Source organism: Tinamus guttatus, unplaced genomic scaffold (assembly GCF_059628265.1).
Source record: "Tinamus guttatus ecotype Peru unplaced genomic scaffold, ASM5962826v1 Tinamus_guttatus_pri_ptg000580l, whole genome shotgun sequence".
Taxonomy (NCBI): Eukaryota; Metazoa; Chordata; class Aves; order Tinamiformes; family Tinamidae; genus Tinamus; species Tinamus guttatus.
In genome coordinates, this window is record NW_028289114.1 from 540,325 (window position 1) to 567,319 (window position 26,995).

The 26,995-nt window shown below is 51.8% G+C and overlaps 1 pseudogene; it reads left to right on the forward strand.

Annotated features, from left to right (window-relative positions):
- The window catches only part of LOC148592485 (uncharacterized), a 69,880-nt pseudogene extending 53,753 nt beyond the window's left edge, over positions 1 to 16,127 (forward strand).
- The last annotated feature ends 10,868 nt before the right edge of the window (positions 16,128 to 26,995 follow it).

Below are 26,995 nucleotides of genomic sequence, written 5' to 3' on the forward strand. Positions count from 1 at the left end.
ACAGAAAATGGAGTGAGCGGGAGCTGGCAAAACTAAAGCTGCATTTCTGCCCTGCAGAGAGGAGTTTGATACCAGGTCTCCACGTGCAACCCCAGCGAGGAAAGGGTGCTGCTGCTTTTATGCTGGAGCTACTGGAGATCATCTGCCATTGAGGGGGACTTGCTACGCCGCAAAGGTGACGGGCACGATGCCTCCTGCCGCTGGGGCTGCACACAGAGGGGCAGAGCACATTGGGCTGCAGTGGAGAGGCCGGTCTGGAGGGGAAGGCAAAGCCCCGTCGCACAAACACGCTTGTTAAACCGTAGCTGCGTGGCTGCAGCTGGAGCCAGCAGAGATGGGCCCTCAGGAGCCGGCTAAACCCGCGAGTCTCCCATCGCCCGTGCATGGATCTCTCCTAGGGGCTGGAAGCTCTAATTTCTAATGATCCCTGCATCTTAGCAGAGTTGAAGGTGGATGGTTTTTTCTTCAGTAAGATGAGTATTAGCAAGTAGGCAGCAAGGCTTCTGGTCGCAAGATGTTTCTACTGTAATTTAGGGACAGGAGCTGACTTCCAGAGATGCTGGTGGGGAGAAAGCAACAAACCAGCTTCTCCTTCCCAACTCAGGTTGGACGTGCAACAGCCCCACCTCCCTTCTGAGGGTCTGCTAGGTTTTGTTGGCTTGTTTGTTTGTTTTTCCCCTGTTTCTGTTGGGCTGTCCTGAAACCTTTTATTTCTGTTAGTAATCAGGCTCCAGTGAGGTCTGGGCTCGTGCCGTGATTCCCAAGTGGATCCCTGCTCCGTGTGGAGGCAGAGCGTAGCCCAGAGCTCCCAGTGTCGGCCTCGGCCTGGCAACGCCGTCCCACATGTGTTCAGACACACGATCCTTCCACTCGAGCTCAGAGTGCCCGGGATTCCTGCATGTGTAAATGTTTGCAGAGTCAGGGCTCTGTTTGCATTGCCTGTTTACTAATTTAAGTTTATGTTTAAGCTTCTGATGTTCAGTTCATTTTTTAATCCATCCTTAATTTTTAGGCTAAGGTTTGTTTCGTTACGTTTGTAGGCAGATCTTTGAAATGGTCTTTATGAGCTCAGTGTCTCCTGGAGGAAAGAGCAGATCTGGGTCCAGCGGGGTTGTCCGAAGATTGGAGCAGTGGTGGAAAAGCGGGATGAGATCTGTGCTGTCCATAGGCTTGCCAGCCTCTCCCTATTCCCAGTGTCTAATATTGCTCGGATGTGCAGTCTGTACTGGATCATTAGCTATAGGGCTGTGCTTGCTGCTGGGTCAGTCCTGCCTTTGACAAGGGCAAGCACAGGAGGGAACCCCTGAATTCACCAGCTCTCCCTCCAAGCCCAGAGTCTTCCTGGAGGCTTGGACAGAGTCACGGTGTGACCCCAGCAGAGCCGTTCTGGGGCAGGAGATGTCCATGCCATAGAAAATCCCCCTGGCAGCTCTGTCTTGCTCCGATCTGGGATACGGAGATAAAGGGATGGTGGTGCAGCAGTTTGCTCCTGCACGGTGACTCCTGTGCGTGGAGAAGCAGAGGGCACTGGTCTTTGGGGCTCTTAGTCCACCACTAGATAATTCATCTTTCAGTGATTCTTTATTATTATTTATTTTATATTAAAAAAAAAAGCCAGGCAGGCAGAAGTCGTATTTTTCCAAAATATCCAGCGATGAATTCGGGGAAGTTGGCGGGACGCCAAGGAGCTGGGACAGAGAGTGAAAGTCGGGTGAGTTTCCCGGGAGCGGCGGGGAGGTTTCCGAGCCGCCCCCTCCCCTTCCCGGCGGCAGAGCCGGGCGGGCAGAGGAGCCGCTCGCGCCGCCTCCTCTCCTGGCAGCCGGAGCAGGAGGACGGGCTCTCCTTTCGAGCCCTTTCTCCCGCACAATGGGAGAAGGGGATCAGCGCCAAAATTACAAGTGTGAGCCCTTAATGCAGCAGGTCGAACAATGCGCTCTGGAGGCGCCTGTCTTGTCGGGAGCAGCGGTACAGCCAGTCCTGGCCGCTCGGTGCCACGGGGAGCAAACTCAATTGTCCCGGTGAAATGCTGCCCACAGTGAAAACACCCTCCTCCTCCTCCTCCTCCTTTCTTCAGCTTCCTAATGGGAAGCAAAATAACAAACCAGGCCCACAATTAAACAAACACGCCACTAGCCGAGCGGAGCTCAAGTGCAACAGATGTTGTTACAGTTGGCCGGGGCCGGGAGCCCGCTCGCCGGCGCGGTGGGAGCCCAGATGCTGTCACTGTGCAGGGTTTCCTTGGCCGCTTCTTGCTCTTCCATCTCTCCCTCTTCGTTTTTCTCTCCTGTTGCTTTCCCTCTCGCGTGTTTCTCCTCCCCGCGTGTCCCTGACACTCGTCCCACGCTGGCTGCCCTGGCTCGTTCCAACATCTCATTCATTGCTGATGGAGATTTACATTTTTTGACAATCAAAGTGCAGCTGTGAGTTCAGAAAATCTCAGGAGGAAGGATAGCGCCACTTGAATGGACCTCTTAGACCTTTGAGTGCACAAGAGGATAACTACTATTTTTCTTTTTTTTATCTTGTACAGAAGGAACAAGCTCTCTCCCCTCGATAGAGAACTGTCAGGATGCTCCTGTCTGCTCCTCTTTCAAAATACACCGGACTGTCTTAAAACTGCAAGGTATATCCCGCACGCACGGATGGAGCTGCCCCTCTTCCTTCACACCTGCCCACAGGGGATGTGGCCTCTGCAGTGACACAAGCGATGGCCACGTGCGCAGGAGCTGCTGGCTGTGGCCGGTGAGGGAGGAGAGGGCACTGGGCTCTGCGGTGCGGAGGGTGCTGGGTCTTCCCTGGCTCGCAGGGAGTCTCTGTGGTCTAGGAAAGGGCCTGTTGGGGAGACAGAAGAGTCTCCCATTTCTCTGTGAGGATAGATGAGGATTTAACACTTTAGGAACTTCGTTGCCAGCTTCAGGAAGGGCCAGGAATTCACTTGTACCTTCAGACCTAATGCTTTCCCCGCCTTGATTTTCCAGGTCTAAACCCGTTCTTCCCTGTTTCGCTGCGCTGAGGAGCTCACCTCCCTGAAAACACAGACATCTTTGCAACAGGAGAAACATGGCTGAAGGGCAGACCTATGGGGAAGATGTATCGCTCTTTCCATGTTCAGGTGAATCCGTAATCTCTGAGCTTCATCTCTCTCCTGCAGTCAGTGATGGGAATCTTATTCCATATGATGTTTACTGTCCCCAAGTCTCCACGTGGCCCTGCCTGATGCTTCCAATAGCCCTTGCGTTCCCCAGCATTTCTGGGGCAGCACAGCTGGGAGAGCTGCATTCGGATCCGTTCCCTCCTACTGTTTGTCCAAAACAGTTTAGCACGGCACAAAGCTGGATGCTGGCAGCCCTTGCTGACCAAACAGGAAAAGCTGTGTCAGACCCAGGGGGGTTTGGGTGGTTCAGCCTTCCGTTAGGCAGATGCAAGTCTGCCTCTGTCTCTCTGGGGAGCCTTGGTCACCTGTGCCCGAGGTGACGTTTTTAGGAGGACTGCAAGCCCGTGGCTGTGATGTGGGGCTCTGTGTGCACACAAACGTTTCTGGCTTCTCTTCTGTTCTACTTGCTCTTGCTAGTGCACCGCTCAGGGTTTCACCTTGCCCCAGCCTGCCGTGGAGCAGAGACTTCTGCAATTATTAATAGCAGCTTAAACATGCAAGAAAAGCTACTTCTCTTTCTCCTTGAAGCAGGGGAGCTGGAAGAAGTGGTCAGAGCCCTGAATGCTTCTCCAAGCTGTCTCGAAACAGGGACAGGACCAAACTGAAGGCCACAAAGATTTCAGCCAACCAGCTCAGTTTGGGCTGGGATCCTCATCCCTGTGCCGTGTCTGGCAATTCTGTGTGGTGGAGCAGGTAAGCAAAAGAGAAGCGGCCTCAGGTCTCCCCTGTCTGTTTGGTGAAAGCTTCTTTCTGAGCACAGTGTTGTCACTGGATGGCCTGGGCATGGCAGGTATTAAGCTAACACCAGGTTTAAACGTCCTGCTTTGGTGAGGAGCCAGATGAATGCACAGCTGCTGTGGGCCAGGTTTGCTAGTTCAGAGCTGAGGGTCAGAGCAGAGCCACAGCTTGTGCCAGCCCCAGCTGGCCCTGTGTCCTAGCAGACCCGTGCAGAGCGGTGGGGAATATTTCCACTCAGTCGACAATCTTGCAAACAAACAGGAACTCCTTACCGAGTAGTATCCCTGCTGTCAAAAATCTCACCCAGTTCAAAATGAAAACCAAATCCACATAAACATCCAGGTATTCCAGACCATGCCAGCACTAGCTATAAATCACAGCAAGCAAGCCAGCAACTTATCAGTTTACATTTCAGCTAAGATTTATTTCTCTTTTGCTGCTTACAGTAAAACAAAGCATCTCAGATGGAAAATTTGATCAGGGTATTACTTTTGACTTCCTTTTTCACAGCTGATGCAGACGGATGTATGCAGATATAGGAATGCATGTTTCATAAATACAGCAGCAGCTTTGCAATGTTGGCTCCTTTAAAACAGTTGATGACATGAGCTAAAATCACAGGGAATTAACATCCAGAAGTGGATGTAAAATTATCAGACTTCAAGGAACTCCAGAGAAATCCTGAGCTATAAAACACTGGTGCATTGTTCAAAAAATGCATCCCTTTTCTCACCACCCTTCATTCTTCACCCCACCCCCTTCTGTCTCTCATTTGAAACTCAAATTTACCTCTGTTCAATTCCTGCTCTGTTGCTCATGGCTTCGTTCTTTTTTTCTTTTTTTTTCTTTCTTTTTTCCCCACAGCAGCTGGCACTGCAGATTTTGAGGCTAAGAGCTAGGAAGAGGCTCTTGTTATAGCAGCCTCTCTAGCCTGTGGGGCCACAACAGCCTTAACTGATGTACGTGCTGGTCGCCAAGCCCTGCCTCTCCCTGTGCCCTCAGCTGGGTATCTCTACCCTCGTGCTGGCTCTGGGGCTCCCTGGATCCCGCTCTGAGCCTGCTCAGGGTGCTGAGCAGCAGAATGAATAAATAAATAAATAAATAAATAAATAAATAAATAAATAAATAACTCTCTTGGGTTGATTAGTTTCCTGCAAGCTCAATACATTGAGGCAATTCTTTGCAGGATCAAGTGAGAAAGGGAGTAGGAAGGGGGAACCGTGGAGGATGGCAGCGCTCAGCAGAGACATTGGCTTTGGATGCCATAGAACTGCAGCTTCCATTCCCATTTTTATTTGTTTGTTTTATGTGAACAATTGTATACATATCTTATATTGATATTTGTCCTGGTTCTTGCTCAAGGTACAGTCCTACACTTAATCTTATTCCCGAAGAGACCTGTGTGACTTCTGTGTTTTTAAGAACTTTTAATGTAGATCTTCTCTAACCAGGGTCATTCTGCCGGAGCTGAGGAGGACAGCGATGACACACATAATTATGCCAGCAGCTCTGAAGAGGTGGCAACCTCTGGATGGGAGCCACGAGAAGCAGCTGCAGGCAGGCACCTCTGCGCAGACCTCAGCTGCAGCTGAAACAGGATGCACAACCTACGGCTCCAGTCGCTGTTTCATCAGGTCAAAGGAAGGGGCAGGGCAAATTGGTTCAGATCAAAAAAAGAACTATTCTAAATGTTTGCTCATAAAACCTAAGAGAACTCTTTTTTCCTCCCCTGAGCTTTGAAAAGATTTGGCTAATCCTTTACCAGCCTGTTATTTTCTATTGTTCATCAAGTTTCTTGTTTAATTCCCATCCCAGACAAAAGCAGAAATGCCAGGATACCACAGAAAGTCGTTGGTCTCTGTAGCTTTTCAGGCCAGGTAGAAGCAGAAGTACTGGGGATTTCTTACAAATCATCCTGCCGGTTGCTAAAAGCATGCCTGTGCTCTTAAGCAAGTGTCTCGGTCCCTTCTAGAGCAGATATATTGCAATAGAATTTTTTCTGTGATTCACTGTCAGTTGGACTAAATCATGGCAGCTGCCTGCATGAGCTCTTGAGGGGTCCGGCCTCCCTGAGGCTGTAGCCTCAGGTCTGACTGAGCATTTACTGGAAAGGGAACTAAAGCAGCGTGGGGACGCCCGCCTGGCGTGGGTGGTGACACCAACACCTACACCGATAGCCCGCGGTGAGGCCTCTTTGATGACAGCCCCTTTGGCCCCGTGCTGCTACGTGGGGCAGCCTCCCTGCTCTTTGCATTTCAATCGCGAATATCTCGATTCGATCGTTTTGAACTCTTATCGTAACTCATGGAAAGGCCCCTCTCCTCTGTAATTGCAGGGACCAAATGAAGAGGGTCCTTAAGCTCTTTGTGAGTCAGCTGATCAGGATCTGGCCTAAGGTATCAGAACTTCCAGCAATAAAGGGGACATCATCATTAGCTGCCCTGCTTCAGGGATGGGTATGTGACAAGCACTGGAATGCACCACTTTTCTTAGTCAGGCTTTCACAACGACTTGCTTGATATAATTACTTTCAGTGTTATTTAAGGCTCTGACTAATCACATGGCAATGACCAGGTTTATAATGCAACAGTGTGTAGCCTGGAGCAAATTCTGACATAATTACACTGTATAAATTCTCCCATTAGAAATGACACTGCATTGGCATTGTGTACAAAGCAGCCATGGTCCAGTCAACCAGCTCTGTGAAAATCTGTCTGACAATTGTTTACCCTGTTGGTATCTTATTGACACTCCGTACGACTGTTATATGACAGCGGATGGGAGCCAAAGGCCTAAACAAGTCTTTCAGTGCCTCTCTCACCCTGCAAGCACACTCGTTTGCTTGCCCATTTTTCTGCAAATGAAGGCTCGCTCAATTCTGATCCTTCTGAAACAGAAAGGCAGGCATATGGCTATGGCACAGATCACAAAAGCCCATAAAAATCCCAGTTGGGGTTGTGTCGTTTGCCACAAGGAGCGATGTTCCCCCTGGATGTGTCCCTCAACTGTAGTGTGATTACGGGGCAATCTCAGGACTCGTTCCAACCTGGCTTTGCTTTGCGCCGCGTCAGCAGAGCACGGGCCAAGCTGCTCTCGAGGTGCTTTGTGGCACGTGCCAGCAGGGCGACAGCGCACCAGGACGGGCTAATCTGCTGCACCCTGGCACGGTGTGCTGCAGTGTGATTGCACGACTTGCATTGGGTTGGGTTTTGTCTTCCAGTGTCCAGGCTGAGGACGTTTAAATGACCTGCTAAAACGGAGGCTGCCTCTGTGGAAACCAGGGCAAGCGGCGCAGGGTGAGGACGAAGCTCCCACACGTGTGACCATTTGTGCCAATGCTGTTTGGGCAGAGGAAGCCAAACTCATTTCCAGCCTCAGAGCACTGCTGCAGCACAGGTCAAGAAAGGATTTTGCTCTTTTTAGTTTTTATCTTACACAAGGACAGGAAATTGATACAAAATCTGGAAATAGGCACTCAACAACCTGGAGAAATTCAATAAATGCAATGACTGTTGATTATGAAAACAAAAATCGTAAGCTATTTCTATCACCTGTCTGATCTAAAGATCCTTGTGATATAAATCAGAGAAATCCTCTAAAAACACATCACAAGCAGCAGGCCTGTTAGTGCTAGTGAGAGAATTTTAACAAAAGATGAAAAAAATTGGAGGGCAGCAGATAGAGGGGAATGATTCTAGGGCTCTCCTCTGGCCTGAGAGACTTCCCATCACTGGGAGCATTAGGAATAGGGTCTGGAGTTGTTCCAGATCTTTAATTTCAAGCTGGCTTGGGAGACCAGCAGGCCTGTTACACAGGTGGCCTTAAAGAAGCTAAATATAGAATTTTATTACTTGGAGGTGAAAAAGGGGGAAGTTGAGTACTGAGGTCCCTATCTGTGGAACATTGCTCCTCAGAGTATATTGTCTATACCAGATAACTTAAAAATACCTAAAGATGGTGTTTATTTCTCCACGGAAAAGGTGATTCCTTGTCTGTTCGGGATCTACAATATGAGCAATGCTGGTAACGTTCTTCTATTTTCACTCGGTGTTAGCAAAACCCATTAAACTGCCCCAGACCTGGAGCGATAACTCATGTCTTTTGTTTGTTTGTTTGTGTTTCAGGATCACGAGGGAGCCAAGACCTGAGGGAGCTGTGGGACACGAACAGTCTCTCCCTCTCCGGGATGGATCTTTCTGCTTCAGCAAGGAGCAGCGGGGAAGAAATTAGTTCAGCTCTTCCCTGTGGCAAACCAGGCTGTGGCTAAAGGAATATTCAGATACCCTGGGCTGCCAATTCAGAACTTTTCTAAAACCAGCAGTAAAATTCGACTCCGATTCCTTTTTAGGAAACGAAAGCCGTAGTATAAAGTCCCATTTTCTAGGCATTAAAAGTTTACAGTCGCACCATTAAAAGGAGCAGTTTGTGTCAAACTTAATGTTTGGTCTTCAGGAACAGCTAAGAGGAAAAGAGAAGGTTCCCTGTTTGTTCTGCAAAACAGGAAAGTGGTTGCTTTCTATACTGTAAATATGCATTAGGGAAGCTCTTATAGGCTCGTGCTGGGGATTTGATGTTTTTAACTGACTACATTCCTTACATTTTTGTATAACTGCCAAGAAAGCTAAATAAAATGGCTTTTTTAGTGTTTTCTCTAAGAATAGCCCTGCTTCTTTGTAAATATAGCAAAGGGATTGTTGATAATAATTCTTTGGGAGAATAACTGGTGTTATTGATGTTAAAAGTAGAAAGATTGCTGTTTCTGTGTCTCAGAAATAAAGCTAACCAAGTGGGCTGCAGCTTCAGAAAGGCTGAGCATTCCTTAGCTAGTTACTGAGATTAGACTGGCTTCGTTCTTGTGCCAGAAGGTGTAAAATCTGCGAGTGAGGACTGGCACTGGAGTTCGACTAAATTAAAAAGAAAAGAGAGAAAAGAAAAAAAAATGCATTTTCTTTCAAAATGCAAAACTTCTGATTTTTTCCCTCCTTGTTTGCACTTCTTAGATTGCAGCTGGTTCTGTCTTCTGCCAATTTACCTTAAAAATACGGGAGTTGATATTTGGTCAGACTCAATCAGTCACAGCTAATACCTGGATAGCTCTGAACCTTTGCAGCACTGGGTGAATTACCATCCTGCTGAGACACCAACAGGTGAAGGCTGTTGTTCTCATCTGGAATTTGACATGGGAAGGCTACATTTTAGAATAGAGACCCTGGTATGTTGCTGGTTTGAAGCTGTTCATATGCCAAGACCTTAGGGTTTTTTTGTTGTTGTTGTTGCTACAGGATAAACTAGTGGTAAAACCAGACCTGCTGCCTGAGAATTTGCACTAATGCTCTGAGCACTAGACATTGCTGCCACGTGTGACCACAAGAAGGTGCAGGGCTCAGAGCGCTCACAGATCTCACCTCTACAGAATGAAAAGGCCAACGGTCATTTATTTTTAGGGCTGACTAAAGCATCTGCTTTCTGTCCAGTTGAGGGACCCTCTCACAGAGGCTCCCCAAACCAGCCCTGTGTTCCAGAGGAGTCTGCGGAGATTTTGGTGCTTGTTCAACCAGACCTGGTAAGGGTGATTTTTGGAAATGGAGGCTCTGTGGGGCTGGGCTGTACATCACAAGTCGTGCTGCCTTCTGGGCCCTCCTGAGAGTTTCCCTGGTTACTCCGTCCTGGAAGAAGTGATGAAAGTTCCAGGTTCGTCTTCCAGCAGTTTATAGACCTTTGTTATACTTTCCCTCGGTTGTTTTCTTCTTTGGCTAAGTCGTCCTGCTCTATTTAGTTATTTCCTATACAGATATAGTAAGTAAAAATAAGGTAATATTGTGGGATGAGGTAACAAGATATCTGTGCATTGACTTTTGTTATTGTTTGTTGTCAGTCTGATTACATGGTCTCCTGGTCAGGGAGATTTACTCTGCGCCTGGTGGAATTTGGGGGCAAGTGTCTTGGCATCTTTGAACCAAGAGAATTGCCGTGTTTCCCCTTCCTGCTGTGCTCATGACTGCAGTGATATTCTCTACCCCAAACTCTGGTATCTAGGATGACATTCATGGAGCCTATAAGATGTTGTTGCCTGTATGACTGACTTGTAATGTGTGATGAAGAACGGAGGAAACACCCGCGAAGACTTTTCCAGATTTTGAAAATCAGACAGTCCCCTGTGCTCCCTGTGTTTGTTAGGATGACTTCCTTTGTGTGGAGCTTGAGAGGCTCCATCCAAGCTGACTGCTCATCCGTGGCCAGTGCGTGTCTGGCCTGTTGACCGATCTGTGTTTACTCTTAGATCCAACGTTGCTACTGTTGGTCCCAAATCTGGATTGAATCCTAAGCAGGTGGGACCTTGCTCAGGTGCAAATAGGAGCAAAATCACCTGAGAACATCTAGGCTCAGAGCACTTCAACCTCAGTGACAAGGAATTTATGAAAGCAGCTTGTCCTATGAGATTTCTATCACTTCAGGCCAAGTCCACATGCAAACCTTGATTTGTCTCTTGCTTCTCCTGCTCTTTGGGAAAGTCTGAAAAAGGGTTTGTGCAGCTCTGTGGCAGAAGGGGTTGGAGAGAGAACCCCTGGTGATTCAAACTGCCCTGAGACTTGTGCGTAACTGGAGGATTTGAGCCATAGTGGGTCTCAAGAGCTTCTTTTAACTTGCCTCGACCACGGGCCCGAAAAAGGCCTTGTGCTAACTATGAGATAAACTGTCTATTGCCTCCCTGCATCCCTTGTGCACCTAAGCAGGAGGGCTGCGAGCGAGGGCCGCGTTCCCGGCGGCGCGGGGCGCGTGCGATGCCGCGCACAAACACAGCTTAAGGTCAGACCCCGCGCTAAAGCTTCCCCAGAATCCCAAATCCTCTTTTTATATGAGTTTCACTCAAACACAAACAATTAAAGAATTTCATCTTCTCCTACTATGGTGGGAAAGCCTGGATACTCCTCCAGTCTCTCAGCTTTATTAAATAGCTCCAGAATCTTCCCTAGACGAGGGTCCTGCTTGGCTTCAAACAACACATATCTTTGTGTTTGGTGGGGATAAATTGGTTACCGATGCCAGTTGGATGTGGGGGAGAGGAATAGCACAGCCTGTAGCACAGACAAAAAATAATAGGCAGCTCTAAGGCTGGAGTCTGCCTGAGTGCTTGGAGGCACTCGACAGGGACGCCAACCAAAGGCAGCTTTTCAGAGACCTCAGCGTGGGCTATTGCACATCTCTGCTATCTGCCTGCATTTGTATTTCCTCTCCTAAGGACAATGCCAGTGCCAGATTTCAGACTTCAGAACCACACGTTCTGATGTCTCACGGGGCACTGAGAGATGCGTTGTGCAGTTTTCATTTTGGAATTCTCTCCGTTAATAGCAACGGTCTAGTAGAGCGGGGAGGAACTTCTCCCCCCGGGCCGGACCTCGTCAGACGCCAGCAGCTCTCGGCACCAGGGACGCCCGTGGAAGCCGGCGGTGACATCCCGCCCGCGCTGGTGACATCCCGCCCATGCTGGTGACATCCCACCCGCGCTGGTGACATCCCGCACCCTGTGCGAGCGGAGCCAAAGCCCAGGCCCCGCGGAGCCATGAGGCGTCTGCCGCACGTCTGCGCGTTTCTCCCGCTGCACAGAGGCGAAGCGGCCCTTCCTTGTCAGTCAGGGACCAAAACTGTTGATTCTGGAACGGGTGACTGTGCTGGTTGCAAAGGATGCCAAAACCTCCTGGAAGCTGGGAGGCAAAGGTGTTTTCTTTTTAAATGAATTAAGCTGTGGAAGGAATTTCCCTGAGAGCTTGTTTGATATCTGGAGTAGAAATGGCTTTCCATCTTCATCTGCTCAACACTCAGAATCGCTTCCAGAGATCCTTTTAGACACATTTTTCCTGTCCTATCCTGTCTTCTCCCTCCTCAGATTACAGGTCCTCTGCATTAATGGCTTGATGGCTGACAAATGTTCCAGGTGAATCCAACTCTGTTTTCTTGCTGGGCTATAATAATGAACTCAGCCCAGCTGAGGGGGAGCACAGTGACTGTGGGACCTGCTTGTTGTTGTGCTGAGCATCCTGGCAGGGCTGGGCTGGAGGGAGCTGCTGGTTAAAGCTCAGATCCTGCTCTGTTTTCCTGGGAGCCCCTGTGCTCCATTCAGCATCTTCCCCATCCCAGCAGCAGCCTGAGAGGGCATTTCCAGGCCCCAGCCTCATCCCAACACTTCCTGACCCTGCTTCCCTGGAGCAGCATATCCCGAGATCCAGGTATGTCCCAAGCGTGGATGTGTCACCTTGCTAAATGTGGGCACTTACTGCATGATCCAGGCCGAGCTACCCCCTTCTCCCCCTCCCCGATGAGAGCAGCTTCTTAAAACAGGCCATGAAGAGTTGTTGTAAATTAGATTTAGCTGTGCCCAAAGGTGCTCCAAACACCTATAGCTCTGAGAAAGCCCTAGGGCTGCCAGCCTGATGCCCCCCGGCTCTCAAAGGAAACAGGACCTTTACCAGCACCTGTAAATAAATATTCCCTGTGCCTTTAGACACTTAAATACCTCTGCAAACCTGGCTCCTTGCCTGCTTCCCTGTATGGGGCTGCTGCTTCTTCACTTTGATGCATGGGCAGGAGCTGGGAGCTCAGCTGTAATTTGGGGCTCTGTTGTGCTAAGTGCTGTACAGGCCCCAAACAAAAGAGCTCTGACCGCTTCCCAGCATCTAGCTGTTGTTGTTTTAAAAACAACCCGCCCTGGCTCGTTCTTTTGTGTTTTATTCATTGTTTTCCTGCTTCCTTTATGCTCCTGCTGCCTCCCAGCTAGAATACCTTTGCAGAGCTCCCGGGTGAGCCAGGCCAAGTTACCTGGTGCCCTTGGGCCAAGTCTGGCGCCGACGTGGGGTTTAGCAGCGTCCTGCTGCCCTGCAAGCACTGACAGTGTCTGGAGTCAACTGCAAGGCTGGGAACGTTGCAAATCCTGCAACACTAGGAGTGTCACCGCTCCGCAAGTACTGCGGTTCGAGGTTCCCGCTGGGATTAGGGAGCATAAGGACTGTTGAAACAAAATAATGCACAAGCTTAGAAGGGAGCAGATGCAAATGTGTGATGCAAAGGTGAAAAGCTGAGAGTAGATTTACCCTGGGCACATCAGGACTGGGAGCGTCCTGCCCGTTCTGCGCCCAGGCTGTTTAACTGCAGCTCCCGAGGTGGGATTTCCTCTGGATTTACACCCGGTAGCTTCATTTCTTGTGTCTTGAACTTTACGGAGGTAAAAATTACAGAGGTAAAAATAAAAAAACACCAGCCAGCCTTGGGCTTAAGTTCTGGGTGAAGATTTCCATCTTTTCTTGTGTTATGTAAATTGGCATCATCATATTTTAGAGGGGGGAAAAAAAAGAGGAAAAAAAAAAAAGCTGTCCTAGTGTTGGTGTTGCTTATGAAACCATGGCGGGGGGGAAAAAAGTGTTTTCTGGGCGATTTAATGCTTTTCAGGTTCACTTTGGGGCTCTGCATTTCATCACAGCTGGTTCTCTGATTATTTTATATTAAGGACCAACTTCCAGTAACATCGGTGGGAGCAGGATTTTAGCTCTAAAGCTATTATTAACTAATACAGCACAACAATGCCTGGCTTTCGTTCTGTTTTGTTTTCTCCCAGGGTCGGAGCGTGTGTGTATCCCATTAACTCTATCCTCCCTGCTCTCAAGATGTTCCGCACAAATGATTTTATTTTTTTTGTAAGAAAATATATTTTACTAGGCAGTTTTATGAGAGCTGACAAAATGCCTCGTAAATAACCCAGCAGGAAATATGGGGTAAATAAAATTTTTACAACTTTATCATAAACCTGAGAAGTCTTTGGTTCCCTTTCGAATGGAATGAGCAAGGTATTTCATTAAAGGAAAAGACATGCTCTCTAAAGCCCAACAATTATAGACACAATGCCTTTTTAACCTGTAATTCAGTCAAACAGGTTTGGTGGCAGTGGAAAATGTAAAAGGCCCCGTTTTGACACTTCGGGTCATGCTCCCCGCGGATCAGTTTGTGCCGCAGTTTTCCTCCGCAGCAGGACGGGAGAGCTGGTGTGTGTCAGTGACCTGCCCGAGTATCCCGGGCATCCAGGGAACCGCGGATTTGGGGAGCGTCTTCAGGACAGACTGGGGTTTGTGTGGTCTTCATGCAGCTCCTCAGTGCGGGGGCGATGCACACAAATATGGTCTTCAGGTCTTCAGCGCGAGCTTAAAATGTGAAGATTTGGTCAAAGACCAAGTGTCTGAAATAGAAATGCTTGGAACAAGACACAGTCGTTGAACTTTGCGTGAAGGGGGAATTCGGATCTCAGCAGGAGGGTCTTCGAAGTGTGATATTTTGGTACTGTGGGAAGGCAGAGGGGGAGTCGCTCTCTAGTCCTTTGCACTTGAAAAAAACCTTACTGGCTTTCACAACTATTTTATACTCGGAGGAAAAGAGAGATTTGGCAAAATACCACCTGTTCTTTGGTACGTAAGAGGTGTGGAAGCCACCTCCCAAAGGAAGTGATAAAATGCTATTGTGTGCCTACTGGTGCTGATGAAATACCGGAGCGAAGGTCTTTACCAATTCTCACCCCTCTGATCCACCCTGTTTGTGCCTACAGCTGCGCGGGGAGCAGTGCCGGGAAGGCCGAGCCTGGCGAAGCTCCTGGAGACCCCCAGGCTGGCAGGTTGTCCTCCTTGGATGGAGGAGGGATCTTGGGCTGCTCGGGGAGGCCAGGCTGGGCAGAGCTGCTTGCCACCTCCCCAGCTTCACCCTGGGGGCATTTTCCACCCTTGCAGCATCAATGCAGGAAGCCCCCGCGCCGCGTGATGGGTGCCCACCTTCCCTCCGAGGCACCCTTGGGGTAGCCCTTCCCCACCCTCCCAGGCCATCACAAGGCCCGGGATATCTACAGCAACTCCCTGCAGGAATGTCCTGTTAGGAAAGCACTCAAAGCCTTTGTAGCTCGAATGCCCGTAAACAAGAGGGCAAACCAAGCCCAGCCGTTTCTCCAAAGCCCTTTGATGCCGATGATTTCGGCAGGCTTTGGGGATGGGGCAGCCCTGGGAGGGCCATTCCCTGCCCCAGCAGCTCCCCAGGTTCATCCTTCCCCACGCGGAGCACTCGGAGCCCCAAGTGACTCTGGAGCCAAGTCCGGGTGTCCCTGGGAGCGCTGCCTGCGCGGGGGCTCCAGGCTCTGCCCGTTGTCTGGGAAGCACAATCGCCACAGCGCTTTCCCGAGAGGAAATTCCGTGCTGGCACCAGGCAGCGCGTCGCCACGGCAGCGCGCGGCCTGCGCGGCCGCTGACAGCCCGTCAGGGGAAATGGGCTCTTTGCTGGGGACAGTCTGCTGCACTGAGAGCCCATATGCTCCTGAATTACCGCTCCGAGTCCCCTGGTACCGTCCCCAGGCCTCTGTCACCACCCCCTGCCTCTACCCACCCCGCCAGGCCCCCACCCTGATGCAGAGGTTAAATCAAATATCATTTCCTTCTGATTTGGCCTTTGTCTTTGGTAATCAAAATGCCTTTCAGGCCCCTGTGGATTCAACCTTCCAGGTCAGCGTAGGACATGGGAAACCCCTTCCCAGGCAATTCACTGTAGATAACGTCGGGGCTGATTCATGAGACGGGCCCAGGCGCAGCCTGTTGCCAGCGTGGCCGCTTCTTGCCTTGGCTTCTACCCCTGCTCCCCCAAAACCACCTCTCCTTCTGCTGGGACCTTTCCAGCCTATTCCTGGGACGCTGGGAGACAAATGACGGGTGCTCAGAAGGAAATGAGGGGAAAAAAAAGAGGAGATCAGGGAGCAGGGCTCCCCTGCTTGGGGGATCAACAAGCTACGTGAGTCCAGGAGAAGCTTCAAGGCTCCTGTTGTAATTCTGCTGGGCAGGCAAGAGGTGGGAGAATTCACGTGTATTTGTGTACAAATGGGAACGACACCACTCAGCATCACTTGTATGTCATTCTTCCTCCTGAGGGAGGAAGAAAATACGATCGTATATATTTTTATTTATTATAGCTCCTCTGATCCTCCTGCTCGGCATCGCCCTGGAGGCTCCCTCTGACAGACCCCCCATGCAGGTCACGCTGGTAAAAGCTCCAGCAGACCCCGCTGGGGTAAGCGGGAGGTCCGTCCGGGGCAGTGCATTCCCTGTCTTTTATTGCGAGCTCCTGTTATTGTAACCTCGCCTTCCTTGTGCAGCTTCACGTGCTTGGGTTGAAAGTGCAGAGCGGCAGCGGGGAGACGGAGAGCACCGACTTCCACCTGTAACGAGGAGCGAGGGCGAAGGGAGCGGGAGGACTGACCGTGTTGCTGTTCTGTGTGCCGTCTCTGAGGTAGGTAGGGTGGGCGAGCAAGGAGAGGCCGCAGGGCAGCCCGTGGAGCCGTTTGCTCAGCACTGCTGTGATATCACTTCTGCCACTCGGGTTTGTCCATGTTACCGTGCTCAAGTGTGCAAATTGGTGGCTGCAGGCAGCGCTGCGCGGCTCACGGAGCCGGGACGTGCAGGCAGCGCTGCATGGCAAAGCTGTGTGTGCCCAGGGCCTTCGCTCGCCCTCCTTATGAGAAGAACTGTCCAGGTTCAGCCCTGGGCAGGGCGAGAGCTTGCTGGAAAACCATGCAGAGCGCTGAGATGTTCCGGGTGCTTCCAGGTGCTTTAGCCAGTCCTGGGTCCTAGTGAAAATTGCCAGGGAATTGTCAGCCTCAGATGAGTGTCCCCTGGCATGGCTGAACCACTGGTGTGAGCACCAGGAGCTGCTGCCCCAAAACCACGGAGGACGACGCTGGCCCGTTCTCCACAGGGAATGGGCAGGGATGCGGGGGGACGGGACGGGCAGGGCGAGGGGCAGAGGGGCCTAGGGAGGGCGTCTTACGTGGGGCGATGCAGGGGCTGAAGTACCCCGTGTCTTCAGTGCATGGATTTGTAGGGCCCTTCCCTGGATTCCCCTGCAACGGTGCCTTATTCCCCTGCAACGATGCCTTATTTATTGACTTATTATTCAGCAGCCTCCTGACTAAATAACTAGCTAAAGCTCTGCAAAACCAAGCTGGCAAGACATGAAAATCAGGAGGAGGCAGCAAGGAGCGGCAGGAGGGAAGGGTAAGCACCTTGGAGCGAGGAAGGGAGGACAAATGGCCCCATCCCAGCAATGCTCCCAGCCCCCATTCCAGCCCCCAGGAACATCTCTCCCTTTGGTAAACAGAGACAGGCAGGTTGGCACCTTGTCTCCCCGCACAAAGGAGCTGCCCTTTGTGTTCCCGTGCGACTCCCTCGCGGATGGGGCCGCAGGGACACTCGGGGGCTCCGAAAGGCTCCCGTATGCAAACGGGCCCCGGGGCAGGACGGCACTGGGTTTCCTCCCGGGAAAGACCTGCATGAAACGGGTTCTACCTCTTGGCACTTCTCACTGGCTTTCAGAAATTCTTTGTAATTTTCCCTATAGAGCCTCTAATTTTATTTTAATTTATTTATTTTAAGGAACTGAGAAGGGAAGCCTGGGATTTGGAACCAAACTTTATTTCTGGAGCAGGAGAAAGCTAAAGTCCTGACTGCAGGAATGCTTGCACACCTGAAAGGTATAAAGTCCTCAAGCAACCTTTCTTAAGAAAGGTGAGAATTTGGCCCAGATCAGTGAAATGGCAAGTTTTGCTGAGTCCTAATACAATCCCTGCTTCCAATCCCAAGGGATTTATTGGATTTTGTTACTGTTGGTTTGCAGGCAGATCATGGAGACAGGGAGAGGAAATAACCTGGCCAAGGCCATGGGAGAAGCTGATGAGGTTGGTCTAGCAGTTGGCTGCTCTGTCACCCCAAGATGTGTTTTGAGCAGGTCTTCTAAGGCGGTTGTACTGTATATGTGGGCCTTGCCGCCCTGCACGTGCTCCCCGCAGCCTCTTACACCACAAAATGCAAGAGCAGGGCAATATTTCCTCCATCAGCCCCCGCTGTGCTGCTGTAACAGCCTGGTTCAACTGAGGCAACTACATCACTGCAAATATTCGTATCGATTCCTGCAGAGCAGGGGGTGTCAGGGGCTGCACGCGGCGGCTCGTGGCACCCTTCCGTACCCAGCCCTGCCGCTCGGATTTGTCCTTGTGGACAGGGGAGGCTTTGGGCTAGAACCAGGCCAGTCCATGGAGACCCGTCTCAGTGGCTTGGGAAGTCTCCGACCAGCTGGTAACAGGAAGATGCCCACGCTGTTGGCATGACTTGTCCCCCTTATTTCATTATTTTTCCTTCCCTCTTCTGACCTATTATTAACAGACCCACCTTCTACCTAGTGCTTCTGTTTCCCCTGATATATTTGTAAAAGGCCTCTTATTCTCCTTAATCCCTTTGGCTATAATTAACTCATTCTGCATTTTTGCTGCCCTTATCTTTTCCCTGCAAGCCTTAACTGACTGAATATTCTTGTTTGGTTGCCTCCCTGTTTTCCATTTCTACTAAAGGTTTTCTTTTTAATCCTTAGATCGCTGAGCAGGCTTTGTAGGCTCTTATTTCGTGCATTCTTCTGTATTTACTCTTCTTTTGCTATCGCACCTTACTTTCTGTGCCATGTAAGGACCCCCATCTTCCTTACAGACTAGGGCATTTCAAGACTTCCTCCCCTTGCATCTTCCTGCCTCTATTTCTTGATTTCTTTCATTCAATTATCTTTTCTCGTTTGTCACTATGTGGTTTTGTTTGTTTGTTTGTTTTTCTATGGCAAATTTGTCTTTCCCACTTGGCAGGTTCCCATTTTCTTGGGCAGTTATTTTCTGCCACCCAATACTTTCTGCTCCCCACAAAATGTGCAAGGTAAATAATTATGCCATTATTATTATTACTTGTGTGGGGGGGTTGTTTTTGAACCAGAAATGTGCCCAAACTAGGAGCTGTCCTATTCAGGACGGCAGATCAGACTTTTTAGTGCTCAGTGTCTTTGGGTGCTGACGAAGTCTCGGTGCCTCGACGGGAACCTGGCGCCAGCCCTTCCCTTTGCACCCAGGTTCCTCTCCCTCTTCCAGCCGGGCTGGCACTCGGCACCCTGGCAGGGAGAGGAAACTTTTGCTGCTTACGAGGAGGTGTGAAAGCAGCGGGTTTTCCAGGCGCGGGGCCTCCGGCCATGCTGCTCCTTGCCCTGCCCTGGCCCTGCAGCTCTCGCACCCCAGCCCCGCAGGGACACCAGGTAATGTGGCAGGTGGCGACAGTGATAAACAGCCTGTTCTTTTGTCCCCATTATTTGGGAAATAGGTGCTAAAAGAGGCGCTGCCCAGCCGCCCCGAGGTGAACTTGTCAGCAGGGCCGGCAGGCCGCGGCCGCCATCTTCCCCCGTGAGGAAGGGGCCGCCATGGCTCCCCTCCAAACCCTTTCCCGTTTCCCTTTGGCGGATTCCCCCAGGCCTGGCCGGAGCCGCCGGCCAGCGGGATGCGGCCGCAGGGAGGGAGATTTACGAGCCGCTTCCTGCCCCTCCCTGGGGTCTCCCTGTCTCCCGCCCGGGGCACGGTTTTCCCGACGCCAGGCGGGCTCCCCACGGAGCCGGCCCTGAGCGCAGTGCGCGCCGGTGGCCGCGATGCTGGTGGGTTTCGCCAGCCCTGGGCCGTGGCTGGCGGCTGCGCCCCTCGCTCGCCTCCCGCCGCGGCTCGCGGGGACTGAGGGAAGGAGGAAGAATCGCGGCGGGGAGCGGGCGCCGTATGGGAGGCCATGGAAAAGCCGTCCTTGGGGCCTGGGCACGCTGGCGGTTTCGCAGCTTCCGCTGCCTGCTGCACCTTTCCAGACATGCACGAGGCGGCTTCTGAGAAAGGCCCCGGGCGCCCTGGCGCAGCCGCCCGCCTCCCGCTCCCACACACCGGGAGGAGGCGGCGCGGGGCCGCCGGGGAGCTCCGAGGCTGCGAATTCCACGGCGAAATCTCTCGCCTCCATCTCTCTGCCTTGCTCCCCGCGCGGGAGCCGCAGCGCCCGGCCCGCGCCGCAGCAGGCAGGGCTCAACAGCTCCCCGTTCACCCGGCGTCACCTTGAGAGAAGCCGCGTTGTGTCGTGGGGCTGCTGTCCCCTGCAAGGCCACGCACAGAGCCCTCCTTGTCCCCTCTGCCCCGAGGACGCCTGTCTTCACGCCAGGCCATGATTGCCCCCGGCCTTCACTGTCGAGCCCGTTGCAAAGCTGTGACCTACCGCGGTGGTACCCAGGCAAGCTGCCCTGGTGCCCTCTGCGCAAGGTTAATCCTTGGCTCGCAGAAGCCGGGCTCACTTTCTCTTGCGAGTAAGGACAAACACAGCAGGGGCAGAGTCCTGGTTCTGTTTCACAGTGCATTCAGCGTTCGTGGCTCTCATTTCTGGAAGGAAGCTGGTATTGCTTCCCCCCTGTCACGAAGGGAGATGTGAAGGTAGTGGGTAAGATCTTACTCTTTTCAGAGTGGCTGCCAAGCAGCTTGCACCCGCCACCGTGGGCTGTGATGTTGCTTTTTAGCCTTTTCTGAGCATCCTGTGGCTGCTGCTGGTGACATAGGTGAGGGTCCCGCGGGCTCTCCTGTTCCTGAACCTGATGCTGCAGGCCTGCATGGGCAGTATCAACCAGGGGTTACACCGGTAGGTGTTGTGCTCTTCTAAAGAGGGGAAATCCTGTGCACGCCGATTTCAGGACCTGGTGGCTGGAGTGCGGAATGCACGGAGAGAACAGTCCGCTTTTGCAGAACGTTTCCCAAGGCATCCAAGGACTCTCACAAACCCACAAAGCCAGCCCTAAAACCACAGCTGCAACAAAAGAGGAAGAGTCCACAGCAGAACTCGGAGCATATAAACCTTGCAAAATAGGTTTCTCTCTGTGGCGAGGGGGTATGTGTATAAATACATGCATACACGCATATGAAGAGGGAGTGGGGTTTGTTCGGTGTTGGACTAAAAGCGAAAGCAGCCGGCAGGAATGCTGTGCAGGGGCGGGGGTTGCAGGCTGGACTAACAAGTGGAAGGGCTGGATCGCATGGATCAGCCTCCAGAGGTGGCCTCGTAAAGGGAATGCCCAGTCTTCCCAGGCCCTCTACAGACTAATGCAGCACAAGTAAGACAGGGCAGCTGGTTTGCAAGCCACAGAGGTAAATTCAGCAAGGATATAAATGGGAGAGTGAAGCATGGGAAAGAGAGCACTGAGAAAACAGGGATAGAAAAAAAAAAAAGATGTTCAACTTCTGCAGGGTGCCTGGGCCAAAAGGTTTGTAATTTCTATGAGGCACTTAGGAAGAACACAGGAAAAGGAAGCAAAGGCTGCATATTAAAATATAGGTAGCTCTCTAACACGCCGATGCCATCTGTGCTCTTCTCAGTTCTGACACAGTAAGCGTGCTGTGTTGGGTGCAGAATTGAGCTCCCACCAAGGCTGTGCTCAAGGCTGGCCCCGCTGGGACCCCACCTGAGATGGCTGCATTCCTGTGGATTGAGTCAGGAGCTTCCCAGGGGTTAACTCTTTCAAGGATGCAGGGCCTTGGCCAAACAGGCACAGGGCCCTCGTGCACGTAATGGCCAAAGGGAACTACTGAGAAGAGGAAATCCAAGGAGCCCATGCTTGGACACAGTGTGTGTAGGAGCTGTTCTTTTGTTGGAAACAAGCCTCTGGCCACAGCGCTGGTGCGTGCTTGCAAACAGCCCTTGGCATGGCTAACAGTCACAGTGTGTGTTTTGGCTGCTGCTGTATCCAGTTTTGAGCATTCATTCTCGGGACACAACCACGTCCAAGGTCTTCACTAACACAGACCGATGCATCATCACAACCATAGCAATGTAGATAAATCTTCCCTTTACAGAGCAAACAGAAGCACTCAGCATCTTGGCCAACAGGTACATAGCCCATATGGAGGTTTTGCAGCTCCTGAGCACAACAGAGTTGATGACTGCATCACTTCAGAAAGCACAGAAGAATGAAACGTGCCATAGAGCCCTGCTAGTAGCTCACTCGTCATGAGCACAGGGTGAATGAAGAGAAGACCTGCTCCAAGAACTGCTGCCATGTCCAGACTGGAGGCAGACATGCTCTGCTGCGCCACAGCTTCCCTGGTCACCCAGCCTGGGGCTGTTGGAGCCCCCAGGTTCTTTTCATCATGCGCTCGGTCTTCCTTCCCAGGGAGTCAGGACAGAGCTGCTGCAACCATCCAGATGGAAACTCTCCATTTCAGCCATTCTTTAGTCCTTCCATCTCCAGGATTATTTGTGTCTCACTTTCCACTGCAGCAAAAATCATTTCCACATCCTCCAAAGTTGGTCTGTTGTGAGAGAGGAGGAAGAGAGAAAATCAAATAACGCAGAGGGGGAGCATTTCTTAACATCTTTCCTGGATAGCAGCGTCGTTTCCATTCCCGCTGCTTGCAGGACCAGCTGTGGTTTCTGGCAATGCCGGTCACAGCCATCACCCTCCAGGTTCCTTTCCCTTTCATTATCCCTCTGGAGAGCAGGACTCTCGTTAAAAACCCTGCATGTGCCATGGAGAAGCAGCTCTATTATTCACCAGCCAGTGAAGCAAGGCAAGCAAACTCTCCCACAGCCTGGGGATGCCCCTCTGATGTGTTACCAGTGGGCTATCTTTAATGGGATCAGAGCCTGCCCTTTTCCACATCCCAGTGGGACAACACCTGCCCACCAGAGCACAAAGGGGAAACCTGTTGTGATGGGAAAAAGGCAGCGAGTTCTCCCCGGAGAGGCAGAGAGCCTGTTTGATTACGAGCATCTTTCTTCTAGCCAGCTGGTTTGCTAGCAAAACAACCAGCTAAGCTTTAACTTCGTGCATGAGAGAAAAATCTCTATAAAGCAAATGCCACAAGTCCAATATTACTCTCCTGCATAAACCCTGTGGTTAATCTGGGGAAATCAGTGCGTAAGATTTTAGAAGCTAGAGGAAAAGCCTTTCTGCCTAAAACAATATTTACAATAGATATTTTTAAAAGGTAAATTCACAGCAGCATTTGACATGCTGGTATGGATCTGCGCCTGCAAAAGGATCTGACTAGAAGCTTCATCTCTAACTTGCAGTCTTCCAAATAGCAGGACCTGCCCCCAGAGACCCGTTTCAGTGCGTTTCTGTCCAGCTGGGGTTTGCAGATGCAGCATCCTGGTCAGGTGTCCCCGTTCCAGCTGTGCCTTCTGCCTGGGTGTCCCCTGGAGCCGGCCCCGTGCACGGGTGTCCCGGGAGCGCCGCGTGTCGGGACACCCAGCCCGGATCTTCCCCTAAACCAGACCCTGACGTTTCCTAACCGGAGCCCGTACGGCCTGGCTGCCGGCGCTCATCTCGGGATCTGCCCAAGGTAAAACTGGCAACTGAGCACGAGTGCCGGCTCCAGAGGGGTCGGAGGAGGGTTCCCTACAGCCCAGGGGCTGTGTAGGGTGCACGGCTGGTTTGCCCTGTGCCCGACCGGGCTGGAGGGGCTCGGGCTCTGCCTCTTTCCCGCGTTTCTCTGCTGTTTCTGTCATTCTGGCACAGGTCTGAGGAGAGCTGCAGCTCCAGCAAATCCCGCATGCAACAAGAAGTTCACTTGCAGTTAGAGAGGATCTTGATGTGACCTTCTGCAAAAAAGAGGCATTGTTTTGAGTTGTTAAACAGCTGCTAGGTTCCACCCCAGTAATGGTTGCGTTTCAGTAGTGAATTAATATGAGCCTTAGATAAACAGCCGGTAAAATAATTTGGGATCTTTCCTGGGGGGAGAAGCAAGCAAGGCACTCTACAAAAATAAATGATTCCCCTCTGTGCGTAGGAAATGCAGCGTTCTCCCTTTTAGCGCCGAGGGGGCTGTGGCACAAAATCGCTTCCCGCCTTTCTGCGCTGGCGCGGATCGCGAGACGCTGCTGCCTCCTTCGTGGGAAGCGAGAGGTGGCTCGGGGTCGGATTCAGGCATCTTTCCCCCCGTTTCCTCCTCCTCCGCCCGGGCTCGCCTCCATCCCTGCCTCGCTCCGGTCTTCTCCCGGCCGCCCGCGGGTTGCTCCGCGCGGGCACCGGCCCCTTTCCCTCCACGGGAGAAGCAGGGGGTCACCGGGCCCGTGTGCGCCGCGGCCCGGGGAGCACCGGGCCTTGGGTCTTGGCCTCCGTCGGATGAACAATTTCCCGTCGAAGGTTACTCACTTCCTGTTTTCCGTATTTAGACAATCTGGGTCTATGGGGAGGCTTTGATTTGTTGTAAACTTCAGCTGGTTTAAACGTTAAGTCGCGGGAGAGCGGGGAGGAGGGGAAAGGCCTGCGGAGAAGTCAGGGCTCTCTAGGGCCGTCTCCGGTCCCGGTGGGAGCCCGCGCGGGGCTGGGACGCGGCGGGCGGCGAGAGGGCCGCACCGGGCGCTGCGGTGGCTCCAGTGACTCATTTCTCCAATGTGTCATTTTTGCCAGGGCCAGCTGCACGGAGAGGCTCCGCGCAGGGAGGAGCCGCGCGTGCCCTTCGCGGTGCCGGCCGGCGCGCCGCGCTCCCGGCTGTTCCAGCTTGCCCAGCGGGCGCAAGGCGGGAGCGAGTCGGCACTCGCGCGTCGCCCGTGGGGCAGGTCGTGCCTTTCCGTGCCTGTTTTGCAAAGGGGAAACTAAGGCACAGGTCCGTAGCTTCGCGTGCGGTCAGCGAGGGAGGCACACGGATGAGTCCTAGCGCTGGCGAGGCCATGCGCTTTCTCCCGAGGTTTGGGAAAAACGTCTTGCCTCTGCTGGTGGGTTTTACGGTGGGATAGAGAAAAACAGGGCATGGTGCTTGTGCAAAGCTTACATGGATGGTTTGGTTCTTTTCTGCTCATCTAGCTCTTGCCCAAAAGATTGACTTTCAAAACGGAGTGCTTTTACTTTCAGTTCTAATGAGGGCCAATGAAAAGAAGATTAGAGAAAGGGCTGAAATGCAGTAGGTAATAGTATTTTTACCTGAATCCTGTAGGGATATGCAGGGACACCCTGAAATCACTCAGAGTAGCTTGCCAGAAGGGGAAGCAAAAAGCCAATATGAGCAGGTGGGAGGCGAGTGAAAGGACCAAAGAGCCACCAGGAAAACGGCAATGTAGTGAATGCACCTCTCAGCTCTCGTATCCCAGAGGGAGGAATCTGCCCTATCCTCCCTGCCTGATGCAGGGCCGGCAGCAGCAGAGTCCAACTCCAGAGGAAAACAAAAGCTCTGGGGAAGACTTTGAAGTGAGTAGGAGAAACAAGAGTCCACGTTTACCCCCCAGCATCGATGGACCCAGCTCCAAATGGGTTAAATGTGCTCTGGAGCTTCCAGAGCCAGAGCTAACCTTCCTCCAAGCAGCTCTCTGCAGCCCACACGCAGCCGCACAGAGAGACGGGCGCGAAATAGGCAGGCAGCAATTTTCTCCCTGGCATTACCACATAGGCTGGGTTAGCAGTATACCGCCCTGCTTGGGTTTTTATAGACAAAACAGTAGCACTTCCCTCCCTCGGCAGTATGCAGAAGCCTTTTCCTGAAGGAGGGGTTAGTTCTCTGCTGTGTTACTACCTGCCGACTGCTTTTCCCGCTCTGTCTACTACCCTGCTGCTGCGCTTTGCCCAGCTGAGCTCAAAATGCAATGCAGTTCTTAGTGCATCTGCAGCGTGGTTCTTTCTGCAGGCTTTTCCTGGCTCCCACTGATGGGACTCTCGACCTCCGCGCTGCTCCTTGGTGCAATCGGAGCACCAGACTTAGCGCCAGCCCCGGATCAGCCAGGGATGCAGCGGACTGAACCGGGACCAAGGGCAAGGCCGACACCAAGGGGAGCTGCACCCAACGCTGCTCAAGCAAATGGTGTTTCTGGATCGGCACCCGCCGGCTGCCCTGATGCTGAGGGTTGATCTGTTAGATCCAGAGCAGCCTGGTTTGCACTCATATCACCGTGCTTAAAGAACGATCACTTAATCTCACTTAGAAATGTTTACCCGCGAGGACCAGATGGCCCAGGGAGTTGGGCTAAACAAAGCGTTTTACTTCTAGGTCATGCCTTCTAATCCCAGCCAGGTTGGTGACAGATGAACACGTTCACCTGATAGCCACTTTCGGCTTCGTTTTTGGTGGTGTTCAGGCTGGTTTCCAAAGAAAGAGAGATGTCACGCCGCAAAATCTCCCCGTGTCCTGCCACGCTCGGTGCTGATTTGACTGTCTCCGTGGAGGAGGCGAGGATCGAATGCCCCGTGGCGCCAAGCTGTGTTGCCTGCAGGTAAGGGGAAGTTGTCCTGCGTCTGGCAGTGTCCTGCCTGCTCTGCAGCTGGGCAGGATTTCATTTTGCAAGGCTGCCAGCCCAGCTCCTTCCCCAACGTGAAATCCATTAAAAAAATAGGGAAATGTTTAATTGCAATTGACACATAGGCTCTCCACGCTATGAACTTTACGCACAACCACAGATAACGGCATCAGAATGAATGCCCGCTTCCCACTTGTCCTGCTATAAGCAATAAACGTTTGGCAAGTCAGTAAATAACAAAATTCTCATGTGGCCATCTACAGGTCACCAGGATACTTAAGAAGTTTGCATTAATTATACCATGTTTGCCATCAAAGAGGGGATATTAACCCTTTTGAGCTGTTGCAGGAAAGCGGTGGAGTCACTTGGAAGTAAGTAAACAAAATGCCACAAAAAAGAAATGCAATCTTTGCAAATTAAGGAAAAAAAAAAGCACAAAACAGGAAAGATGTTTAAGGCAAAAACCTTGCTAGACATCATGGAAAATAGGCTACCTTTTCAGCTTTCCTTTTATTTATTTTGTATTTTGACATCAAACACTCCCTGTAACCTAATCTTCTTGGCTTTTGATGTGGCTGTGGAGACATGACAATTAAGCACGGCTTAAAACAATAATCCCAACAACGGCAACCAAAGGCAAGTAATGTCAGGGTCTCCCCCTCGCCAAGAGCTTGTCCCCCAGCGCTTGCTGGTAGTGAAAGGACCGTAAATCCCAGTTCGCTGCCTGGGAATCCGCTCTGCAGATTCAACTCTTCGTGTTGAACTTTACACGCTTGCTCCATTTCCATTCCCCGCTGTTTGTTTTCCTTCCGCTATGCAAAATGTCTGGAGACGAACGCGACGCGCACGCTGCGGAGGGCTGGGCCGATGCGGCCCGGATCGCGGCCTCCTCACGGACCCGCGATGCTGCCGGGGTCCCGTTTCTGGAGCGGCGCCCGCGGTGAAGCCAGGGCAAGCCCCACGCCGAGAGCCCCTCAGGGGATGCCACCAA